We start from the raw sequence: 13,105 nt of genomic DNA, 5'->3' as shown, positions 1-13,105 counted from the left end.
CATTCACTACAGTGATGCCACGGGCGGGAGGGTAGGTAGTAGGATAGGGTGCCAAGCTACGGCTTTTTTTGGGGGGGACCCAGAGCCCTAAGGCCACCAGTGTAGACGAAGACGGACCCAGAGAGGCCCCAAGATTGAAGAAACGTAGAATCGGTAGGAGAAGAAATAGACGTAAGCACCAGGGGCAAGGTTATTCTGACATAGGGTACATTAACATGCAAGGTGGCAGGAATAGGCTGAAGTGGGAGGAGATAGACGAGCAACTAAGGCAGGAAAAGCTGATGGTATACGGGTTTGTGAAGACACATCTTAGGGACATGGAGCAACCACCCTGTAATCCTGACTATGCATGGGAATGTTGCAATAGAACAGAGGGCAGCAGAAAAGGGGGTGGAATTGGTGCATTCATTCATAAAAGTATCAATTGGCAAAGGGCCAAACAGGAATGCAAGGAGTACGTATTTATGGCTAAAAGGGAAAGTTGCAGAAGAGCAGACACTCCTTGGCTTTGTATTCCTGTGGACAGGAGCAAATGCTAAAGAGGAAAACAAAAAATGCTGGAATGCATATAAGTGACATTAATGAGCTAGGAGGAGGGTGCGAGATTATTATACTAGGAGATATTGTCTCCTATGAACGCACACATATGAACGCACACATAGAAGACATGGACGGGTGCACAGACTCAACAGGCAACATGATGCTGGATATGTGTGAAATGCATGACTTAGTTGTATGCAACAGTACTGAGAAGTGTGAAGGGCACATAACATGGGAGGTAGGGAGCCTGCAGTCAACGATAGATTATGCACTAATGTCACATAGGATGCACGATAGGCTAAATGTAATATGAACATAGATGAATATGGCTCCAGAAGTCTAGGTAGTGATCACAACGTATTAGGGTGAGTTTTAGAAGAGAAATGAAAGTAGGTAGGAGGCAAGATGAACAATCAGGTGGGATATTTTACTCGGAAAAGCAGCTTGAAATAGTAACCCAACAAATTGAGGAAGTAATTTCAGAGGATACAAAAACAGAATGGACATATGCAAATTTAACAGGGCTATTTGAGCTAGAGCTTGCTAAGGTACGAGTCAGGTCAAAGGGAACAGAAGACGTAAACCCAAGAGCTGGTGGGATGAGGAGGTTAAGAAGGCCATAGAGAAACGTCAGGAAGCATCCAGGGAACACAGATATTCAAAGCGGAGGGGTGAACCAGAAGCTGATGTAGGCAGAAAATGGAATAACTTCTTAAACTGTAGAAGGGAAGCATCCCATTTGATCAATGAGAAGATTAGAAGAAAGGGGTGCCAATGGTTGTCAGAAGTAAACAAAAAGGATAGAAAAGCAACAAAGAAATTTTGGAAACATCTCAACTCCTTGAGTAATAAGACTAGCCTAGAGCAGAGGTTTATAGTTACAGCTCAAGGTGTTCGGCTAGAGGCAGATGAGGCAATGGAACATATAAGAACAATGATGACAGAAAAATTTAAAGAACGAAACATAGCATGTGATCAATCAGGTGAAGATGGACTAGTCAGTGCAGTGGCTTCACTTGCACAAAGCGAGTGGGAAAGGGTAGAGAAGAGGGTTCCTAGTAGCGTTGGTGTTGATAGTGATGGTGGTGTTGGTGATCGCGATGGTGTTGTGCGCACGCGTAGTTGCCGCCGCGTTGTTCCGCCGGACCGTTTGAACTTATGACTACAGAATGTCCGGAAAGTGGGGAGATGTAGAGGTTGCTACTATTGTGTTAGAGAGTGGCGCCCCCCCCTAGCTGGGAAGCGTTCGTGCGAGGCGGAATAAAGACAGTTGTTGTTCGGGACCAGTGTCGACCGGCTGTCTCCTTACGGGCTCCTCAAGCACTCAGGCTATGGCTTGGGTACTGCTCCCGGTGTACCAATAACACTACAAGCCCTAACGCTTGCGTGCAATAAACGCCTTTACAAGTGGTGGAGAGTGCTACGCTCGAACGCACCCTGGAGCTTCGAACTCGTACCCTCTCTTCAACCATGTCTCAGGATGCATCTCAGCCGACGACCCAGCAAACGCCTCCTGCACCCTCCGTCGTGTGCTCTGGTCTACCTTGCCACAAGGATCCTCCTGTTTTCAGTGGCACAGATGACAACGCGGTGGAGGACTGGCTGTCCACGTACGAGCGAGTAAGCGTCATCAATAAATGGGACGATGCCGCGAAACTAAGCAGCGTGCTCTTTTACCTCGCCGGCGTGGCAAGCCTCTGGTACAACAACCACGAGACGGAAATTCCGACATGGTCCGCGTTCAAGACCTCATTTGTAGCACCTGCACATCATAATTGGATTTCTACGCTATTTCTGCGCATGCGCGAGGAGCAGTGGGTGCGAGAGAGAAATGTGGGGAGTCTCGGTCCCTGAAATTTCTCTTCGCCTAGGTACTACGGGGACGAAAGTTGTTAGCGCCGTTCGTCCCTAGCCGAGCATGGCAGCACAGAATCGACCATAGCCTATGAATCGACAGAATGCGTGCCGGCCAGGCGAAGAAGCCGTGTCCGAGGCGAGTTTGTTGCTATTTTGTTGCGATGGTAGCATATTAAATTTTTAAAGTCGCAGGGGGATAGGTTTGGAAGTGAGGTTTCTTCTCGGATGACTTTAGTGGCAAAGCATTGCATCGTGCCGATGAATTGTTCATTAGTGTCGTTGAGCAAGGTCAACATGCCACACACTTCAGGAGATTCGCGGGAACGGAAATTGTTTATGAATTCAACTGTTTGTATGTGAAAGTGAGAAAACTCAACGTCGCTATGCACTTTAATTGTCATAGACTATTGTGACATACCGCTGCACAGAAACACTGACAAAGCATTACGCCGCGCCGATGTTTACGAAAAGGCTTCGATGAATTGAAACGCATATCGTATCCTGTATGTTAAAGTAAGAAAAGTGAAAGTCGTCATACAATATTTCATAGCCGTACATAGACCATTGTGAAAGCTGTACAGAAACACTCATAAACCACGTGGTACAGATTCGTAGTTATTCTGAGGATCTTGTATATAATTAAGGAACGCGTATTGTACCCAATTCCCGGGCCGTTACGATCATTGTATCCGGCCCGGCGTGCTATGTGGGCGAAACAAGTGCTCAAATCACCACAGCCACGTCCGAAATATCTCTGAAGGCCTGCCAGCCCATTCATTAGGCGTCTCTGTGTTTGTACTGTGACAGGAGAGGTGACGGCGAGCGCCGCGAGTATCACACCATATCCCCTGACAATGGCCCCTTTACGCTCGGCATGCTTCACCGCAGTACATTGCGATGCTTGACCGCGTAGCACCCATGCATTGCGGCGAAGCTGATAGTAGGGAACCGGGCATTATGCAGTGCTCGAGCCTAGCTTCTTGTCAGTGACTGCAGATGGAAAACACATACACGTTCAACAGCTTTTCGTCGATCTTTACACTTCTTTATTGAATGAAAAGGATAACGTACGCCTGTGTCCGTGAGTTAAAAGATCGATAAAGACTGGGCACTTACTTGCAGTGTATGCAAAAAAGAGAACTTTATTTATGCGGGTGTCCATGCTCCTGCAGTCCTGTGGTGACCCTTTGGAGCTGGATCCGTCCTCGTGGAAACACAGCCGGCTCATCAGTCACAAAGTAGGAGCTGAAGAGAACAGTCTAATGCTGATATTACACCTGATTGTATAGTGCTTAACTTGTGATTAGCAGTGACAAAGGCATTGCACTAAAGATTGAGAGTATGTCTTAATACGCAGCGCTTATCTGGCGAACAGGAGAGCAGAAGGTGAGAACAATGTTTTGAGATGAGGTAGGACTGCCTTCATCTGTGTAGTGAAATCGTGTTTATTATTTGTGTAACGTCAATGTACTCACTTTCTTAAGTATAACGTTTACAGCAGCCAACTGCAGCTTCTGTCGATGTAGGTGCTTCTCTACTGGAAACAACCTTTCATTTACCAAATAAAGTTGCCATTTCGTAGTTTTACAAGTTTTCCTCTGGTGTTTTAGTCTCTTCTGAACCTGGAAGATCTGACTGAATGCATGGGCATGAGAGTTTGTACTCCAGATTTAATTCTACATTTCACCTCGACATAGCCAACGCACTTACAAAACCACAGGATACTACCCGTGGTTCAGTGCAGGTAAGCACTGCGAATTCATTTATGCTGATGGGACACCTAATGTTTCCTTCTGCTCGATCTTGCTACTATTGAATTCTCCAGCTCTACTATTGAATTCTCTGTGCGCGCGGTATACCCATTACATGGGTATACCATGTAATGGCGAGTGCCAGAGCAATTCATGTGCTGCTCACAGTTGGCACAAACACTTGTGCATCACAGACTAGTGTGAGCAAAAGAAGCACATGATAACTGTTTCCTTTCATGCCATATAGCGCTGTGCCTGGTAGGCATGAGATATTTATACTGTGTAAATGCACTTAGCTAAAGCAGTGAAGTTGGCATCTGAGTCTCTGGTTTTAGTCCCCCCTGACATCCAAGTCAGGCCTCCCCTTGTGCACCAATAAATGTGCAAGGACAGTCTCTCTGCCTACTATACCAATTGTAACATGCTGGGTGACATCACATTTTTAAATATTCTTCATTGTCGTAGAAGTGAATTTCTCCACATTCTAGAATAATCCTTGACCTTTTGACACTGTAGGTCACTGTATACAGCAAAAGCTCTCGAGCCGAAAACATTTTTATTGCACAGATGTTAATGCATTTATGCAGTGTACTTGATTTTTATAATGCTCAACACCATTGGTGGCATGCTTGCAATATAACATGCACAAACTGAACAGCATATCCAAACAAAGAAAAGGAAATGGCTAGCCCCATCACAGTCATGTCAAGTCTCATGCTATTTGAAAACTTGGCAGTTTATGTATCGGGCATCCCATGTCATATCGCCCTTGTAGTGGCAGTGATGACGTTATGCAGGGTGTCCCACCTAACTTGAGCCAAGGTTTAAAAAATGAAAGGCACGTCAGAAGCGAATTGAACCAAATGCATACTATTCGCACTGGCCTACAGTAACTCAGGCCATTTTTTGTTTTCCCCATAACTCACTCATTAAGTTTAATTACCCAACTTTTTAATTATTGGCTAAGGACCCCAAGTATGATTCACAGATTTGTAGAGCACCTTCAGAAACCACCGATGGTGTTGTTTCCTGTGCGATACATCTCGCGTAGTCCTTTTTTCAGCGTTGTAAAGAAAGCCTGCGAAATATGAAAGAAAGCCACGTGACGGAGCCCTTGCGTAGTGGTATCGTGCTGCTCTCAAGCATGCGTTCGGTGAACAAGGCCGGCTGCATCGCGACAGGCGACAGGGAAGAAGCAAGGCGTTGTGATGGTTGTAGGCCGCTGGGCTGGCGGCTCCGTCGGATGACGGCGCAAATGCATGCTGCTGGCCGAGTACTGCCGAGGAGACTAAACATTCAAGACTGCTAAAGAAAACAAGGAAATACCTTTTTATTTACTGTTGAACTTGGAATGCGTGAGAGGGGGCGACGACGTGGAATGTGGAAGTAGGGGGGTGCTAGTGTGAAGGAGGGGGCATTAGCAGTAGTTTTTTTTCTTTCAGTGGTCAGTACTTGCGAAATCCTCCCATGATTATAATGCGTGTTCAAACAGATCGCCATCTGCTGCAATGCAACTCTGGCATCTCTTTAGCACATTTTCCGTGGCGTTCTTGATCATGGTTACCGGAATGAAGTTGCAAACTTGTCTTATTTTTTCCTTTAAGTTGGCTGATGATCTGGTTTGTATCCGGTATACTTGATTCTTGACGGACCGCCAAAGAAAGAAATCCAGGGGGGTTAAATCTGGTAACCTTGCTGGCCAGGAAATGGGCCCATGTGGCTTTATCCACTGCTGTGTGAAAACTTCATCCAGCCAATTGCAAGCTTTGTGACGGCCATGCGCAGGAGCTCCATCATGCTGATACCAGATATCCTTGATCCTAGCCAATGGAACTTGGCAGAGAAAATCCTGAAGTGGCCCATTGAGGATATTGTTGACGTATCGTTCACCGGCAAGCGTGCAGTCAAAAAATGCAGGCCCAATGTTAGTGCCACTGTATATTCCACACCACACATTGAAGGACCACTGATATTGATGATGCACCTGCAAAACCCAGTGAGGGTTTTCGTCCTGCCAATAGCGAGCGTTGTGGATGTTCACTTGGGCATTGCGCGAAAAGTTAGCTTCATCGGTCCACAGGATCTTGCTAACGAAACCTGGGTCCTTTTCTGTTTTGATTAGAAACCAGTTTGAAAAGTATGTTCCACTCTGGAAGTCTCGGGGCTGCAGCATTTGGTGCAGCTGCACGTGGTAAGGATAAAGTTGTCTCTTCTTCAGTATTCTCCACACCGAAGATTTTGACACACCAGCTTCAGCAGCCACACTACAGACACTTTCCCGGGGGTGTGCAGAAAACTTGGACAGGATATCTGTCTCCGCTTCCTCTCCAAAAATTGCAGATTTGTGTCGTTTCATGGCAAATGTCCCATTCTGTTTCAACGTCTCATGTGCACGCACAATTGTCATTGAGCTTGGACGGGTACCTGGATGCCAGCCTTGAAACAGCTTAACTACCTGCCTTCTATGGCTGCTTGATGCACCAAGAGCCAGAACCATATCCGTTTTTTCTTCATTGGAATACGGCATGTCTGCTGCTCTGTGTAGATTAAAGCCAAATTATGAAGCAGTCAAGAACATGAAGGGGTATGGGCGCCTGAGGAGCACCTAATGAATGGCGGCGAGGTCTTTCTTGTTGACCTGTAAAAGAGTAAACAATACCGAAATTATTTAAGCAGAATGTTCGAACTGACAAATTGGACTGTGCAACACAGTAGTATAGGACATTTACAAAGACTTTCTTGATAGCCTAGTTCCTACAAAGTATTCTAGAACGAGAATTCTAGAACTGATTGGAAAAGGAAAGGAGACAGACACGGCACTGACTTGTGACTCAATATTTTATTTTGTGTGTGGCAAAGTATATGCACGGAAAGGATGGGGTTCAAGAACACGAACAAGAACATGTCTGTTGAATGTGGGGTAGGAGTGAAATCTGTAAACCAAGGCAGCAAGCTAACCTTGAAATGATTAACAGAACAGGAATGCTAGGGGAGCTGCTGTACGCTTAAGTGTAACAACCACTGGAATGTTGAAGTGTCTTTTCAACGTCCCATTAATTTCCACTGTTGTCATTCTCAACGGGCAAATGCATCTCCAGTCATTTACCAGAAGAAGCGAATTTTCTTCAAAAGGACAAAACCTACTAATGCTAGTTCTTTCTAGGTCACTGAAGCAAAATAGCATTTGGTTCATTCAGAATTGAAGTAACCTTCCAGTCACTCCCATCATGAAATATTCCAGTTGTCCACCTTGAGCAAGGCAGTTATTAGCTGGTATAATGTCAGGATTTGTCTATCGTTTACCGCTGATGACCTGCTGATTCTGGTGATAATGTAGCTAGAATGCTGTTGCAACCACTCGCAAAGCGTGAACAGGAAAATAATTATTGCATTGTTCCAGGCATCAGTTCCTCAAAAGGCCACGTGTGAACTTCTGGGCAGTGCCATTAGATGGCGTATTCAGAAAGAAGCGTGGGAGGAGCCTGGTTGCCGCATGCCGCGTTTCTTAGCGTTCGCACGCACCTGTGTGCCGTTGTCACGGTGTAGATCTTTTTACCGTGCTAGGTTGTTTAACGTGGTCAATACAGACTGATTTAGGAAATGAATTATGACGCGTATGTTCTCTGTCGCACACTCACAAACAATGCTATATATCAATTCGATGACCTATAACTGCTGACAAACGTAAATATGGAACACCTTTAAGTATGGAGTCTCTAAACAGTCTGCAAACTACTGAATCAAATGATTATAATGTTCACACATCCCCCTCTGGTTCGGTGTGAGGCGTCGGACGAGGTCACGGCTGGAATGTTGCAGACGAGTGGGCTGCTGCTGAGGTACCCCAGCTGGAGTTGAGAGGCGAGAAGATGTGGCACGACGGGACAGGAACGTAAGCCTGGAGGGAAGGCCGCGAGCAAAGCCGTGGTCGGTGCTCTGGTTGACGGCCCGCAGATGAACACCAGTTGCAGACGTTGAGCCGTAGGCTCAGGAACACCAGACACAGGCAGGAGCCCGTACCCACGGGCTGACTCTTCTGCCATGGCTGTCTTCTTCGCTCACTTTCCTCTCTCACAATGGCGCCTTTCCAGCATTCCACGCTCACGTGACGAGGTTCTCTGTAGATTCTTCTTTTTCTTTCGCCTTTTCTGGATGCCAACGCACAGTCATGCTCGCGCCTTGATCGTCGTCTTCGCCTTCGTTGCAATGCAGCGCGTGCACCCCATGACATCCATACATTTCAGAGGTCCACGCACAGGCTTCTGGGCAGTAGCACTACATGGCACCAAGTGTGCTTACAGAAGGGCGAAAGAGGATTACCGCTGCAATACACGCCTCATACATAACTTGTTGCGATGGTGGCAATACGTTGTGTCGCTATACTGATTCAATGCTAACACATTACCATCGACAGTCATCGTGAGATTGGTTCTGTAGCGATTTTTACACTCTCCGCTTTCATCCATGCCACCTCACACTTCTACAACTGAGCCCAGCTTTTTTGGAGAAACTCTTTATTCCATGCCTTCCCTAGCACACATGTACAGATGTACATGGACAGATAACAACTGTAGCAGACAATCTGCTATCTTAGGCAAAAGTCTACCACTTCTTCAAGAAACATTTACATGTCTCAAATTTGTGTGATTATATTTACGTGATCCTGATCCTGATAAAAAATTACAGAAGAATAAAATTGGGTTGGAGGGCATACGGCAGGCATTGGCAAATCGTGACTGGGAGCTTACCACTGTCATTGAAAAGAAAAGAGTACAATCATTGCATTCTACCGGTGCTAACATATGGGGCAGAAACTTGGAGGTTAACAAAGAAGCTCGAGGACAAGTTAAGGACCGCACAAAGAGCTATGGAACGAAAAATGTTGACCTAACATTAAGAGACAGTAAGAGAGCGGTGTGGATCAGAGAGGAAACGGGGATAGCCAATATTCTAGCTGACATTAAGAGAAAGAAACGAAGCTGGGCAGGCCATGTAATGCATAGGGTAGATAACCGATGGACCATCAGAGTAACACAATGGGTGCCAAGGGAAGGGAAACGCAGTCAAGGACAGCATAAAACTAGGTGGGGTGATGAGGTTAGGAAATTTGCAAGCCCAAGTTGGAATTAGCTCGCGCAAGACAGGGGTAATTGGAGACTTCAGGGAGAGGCCTCCGTCCTGCAGTAATAATAAATATAGGCTGATGATGATGGTTTACAGGTACACAAATTACTATGTATGCATATACTAAAAAGAAGCTTAATAGCATACGATTACCAGTCTGCAGGATAAACATTCGTGCTAGCAACATAAGCTCCACTTTGTGAAAGCACATTAAAATTTTTTTCTGGGAATTCCTTTTACTGGCAGTGTTTTGTGCTTTTACTGGCAGTGTTTTACCACACTGTGTTTTGTGCTCCAGAGAGCATATACACATATATTAAGGGAATGCCTCCAGCGTAAAATTGCACGTAGCTAACCTGATTTGTTTGATGTTGGGGCCATGCCAAAAATCGATCAAATTGGTTAAAAGATGCAGACAAGAACACAAATGTCAAAACAGTCCCTGCGTTATGACAAAAGGCTGGTATTTGTGTCGTGCGTGCATAAATTTTCATACTGCTTAAAGAGTGTAGCAGTAGGATATGGTGTGCATAGTGGCATCAGTAGGGGGGGGGGGGGGCGGGGTTCGCCTTGGGTGCTGCCCGCTGAGTGGTGGCTACTCGCTCATAGCTGAATGCGGTAAACGTCTGCGCACAGGGCAGCTGAATTGGCCACTGAAGAAAATAAGCTGAAGCAGAGAAGTGCTGACGGAACAGCATGCTTGGTGTAAGCTTTCAGGCACTTCTATAAGTGGCGCGAGATGAGACGTAATTACACCAGCAGCGTCATATCAGAAGTAAGTTCAACAACATCCTCCTGTACAACCTCATTGGCTTTCGACCCGGGTTGTAAACCCAGGATACTATGCTCTTAATCAAACACCAACTCGTACAGGCCAGCCCAACGCACACGAAAGCTCTTCTAGGTATGGATGTGGAAAAAGCTTTTGATCGTTTAAAACATAAGGCAATACTTGACGTTCTCTCGGAGATGGGGTTAGGTAAGAGGCTTTTTAACATGATTAAGGACTTTCTTAGAGACAGAACAGCCAACCTCATCATGGGAGAACTAGTCAGAAGCTAAGAAATTGGGAAACATGGGCACTCCACAAGGAGCTGTGCTCTCGCCCATGCTATTCAATTTAGCAATGTCTAAGGTTGCAAATAATTTAGAGAAAATCGAGAGTATACATTATGTCGTATATGGCGACGACATAACCATTTGGAGTGGCAAGGGTAATGTAGGACAGACAGAGACCAGACTACAGGAAAGCGTATATGTTGTGGAGAACACACTGAAAGACATGGGGCTGAAATGCTTGGCAGCCATGTCGGAACTCTAGGTCATTAAACATCGCAGAAAAGGTCGTAAACCAAGAGGCTACATTCCGGAAGAGGAGCCAAGAGTGTGCCTATACACTCATGAAGCATCCGCAATCAGGATAGTTGGAAAAATCAAGATTCTTGGTTATCGCATAGAAGAAAACAGTGCCAATTATAGTACAATACAGCATATCTCGAACAAAACAGATGAAGTCATTAGGTCACTAAGGAGAATTACCAACAGGCACAGATGCTTGGGAGAAGACAGTGCTTTTGCTTTCTGCCACTTCACTTCCGTGGCCGGATTATTCAAATGGAAACAGGCAGAACTTAACAAACTCAATGTCATGATCAGGAAACTTGTTAAAACAGCCCTAGGGATACCGAGTACCGCTGCAACTGACAAGCTCATGAGTCTAGGAAACCACAACACAATGGAAGAAATCGCTGAGGCCCAACAGCTAGCGCAACACGAAAGATTGAATAAAAAAAACACGAGCAGGCAGAAAGATATTACAGACAATAGGTGTAGAACCTAATCGATCAAGGAGCCCAATAGAGGCTGAAGTGGAATTGAATACTGAAGTTAGGGATAGGATCAGAAGCAGCCCTCTCCCCAGAAACATGCATCCAGAATATAATATCAAAAGGAGATAGGCAAGAACTAAAGCACTCTTGCAGGAGATAGAACAGCAGAACCAACTGGCAGCTATAGTTAATGCTGCCTGAGTGAAAGGTAAATAATCCTATACGGCCATTGTATCACCCATGGTGGCGGAACAAGTGGCAATTGCTCTAGCCATCAGGAGTAATAAGTCGGCCTTCATTTACAGTGATTCAAAAGCCGTTATAAAAAGTTTTGTTAAAGGCTACGTAGCTGGAGTTGCAGCTAAACTCTTTGAAAACATTAGGAGAACAAAAATGAAATGGTTTCCTGCGCATATGGGGAAAGTGGACGAGACTCGGGTAAACATCAACCAGGTTGCGCATGACTTGGCACGAGGACTTGCTAACTGTGACCGCCATAACCGAGCAGTTCACCATCAGGCCGGGGAATATAGAGATCATTTAATAATGAATAATGATATAACCAAACATTACTATCTAGGACGCAGGCAATTCCCATTGCCACACTCAAAACTAAACAGGGCTCAGGCAGTCTCGCTGCGCTTATTGCAAACGGGTACATACCCCACAACGTACCACATTACCAAAAAATATCCAGAGAGGGAGATTAGGATGGATGGATTGTAATGGCATCATTGAAATCAAACATATGCTCGCGGGGTGCCCCGCAACTCTTCCCAGCCTCCTGGAAGAATGGACTCGATGGGAAAAAAGAATACAAAGCCCATTGCTTCAAGACCAACTAAGGGCTGTCCAGAGGGCCCGCGATGCCGCTGAAGGGCTTGGCCTGACAGTGCCAACATGGGAGCGGCCCGCCTCGGCTTAAGGCAAGCCTCCGGACCTCTTTAAATAAAGTTCACACACACACACACACACACACACACACACACACACACACACACACACACACACACACACACACACACACACACACACACACACACACACACACACACACACACACACACACACACACACACACACACACACACACACACACACACACACACACACACACACACACACACACACACACACACACACACACACACACACACACACACACACACACACACACACACACACACACACACACACACACACACACACACACACACACACACACACACACACACACACACACACACACACACACACACACACCACACACACACACACACACACACACACACACACACACACACACACACACACACACACACACACACACACACACACACACACACACACACACACACACACACACACACACACACACACACACACACACACACACACACACACACACACACACACACACACACACACACACACACACACACACACACACACACACACACACACACACACACACACACACACACACACACACACACACACACACACACACACACACACACACACACACACACACACACACACACACACACACACACACACACACACACACACACACACACACACACACACACACAAGGTGTGAACTGTGAACTTCTCTCTTCCTTCTCCTCTTTCAATCCCTTCTCCCCCTTTCCCAGTGCAGGGTAGCCTACCGGGCTCAGCCTGGTTAACCTCTCTGCCTTTCCCTTATGACTTTTCTCTCTCTCTCTCCCTCGCCACAATGCCGTTATCGATTGCGCACGGGCCGAAATAGAACTATCGCCACTGCTAGATTTGACGCCCACTGAAGCTCCGTCGCTTTCCAGGAAACTGATCGTCGAAGCCGACGCTCAGGTTGCTCCCAACGCCTCTATGATCGTGTCCATGCACTGCAGCGGCCTCTCGGACGTCATTGCATTACTTTCGCCATCTGGCCGTTTCCTCGCAAGTAAGGGCCTGTTGCTGCCTTTTGCGACGGTAGACATCATCAAATCATCAAGGGCA

The 13,105-nt window shown here is 46.2% G+C and overlaps 1 long non-coding RNA gene across 1 annotated transcript; it reads left to right on the top strand.

The window, feature by feature from the left end:
* Positions 1–3,536: 3,536 nt before the first annotated feature.
* LOC125940501 (uncharacterized) lies at positions 3,537–8,061 on the top strand. Its single transcript, XR_007463701.1, has 3 exons — positions 3,537–3,635; positions 4,008–4,141; positions 7,549–8,061. It is a non-coding gene; the product is annotated as an uncharacterized LOC125940501 (long non-coding RNA).
* The last annotated feature ends 5,044 nt before the right edge of the window (positions 8,062–13,105 follow it).

The sequence above is a fragment of the Dermacentor silvarum genome, chromosome 10 (genome assembly GCF_013339745.2).
Source record: "Dermacentor silvarum isolate Dsil-2018 chromosome 10, BIME_Dsil_1.4, whole genome shotgun sequence".
Taxonomy (NCBI): domain Eukaryota; kingdom Metazoa; phylum Arthropoda; class Arachnida; order Ixodida; family Ixodidae; genus Dermacentor; species Dermacentor silvarum.
Note: the sequence above shows the minus strand (reverse complement) of the source record. Positions and strands in the feature narration are given on the sequence as shown.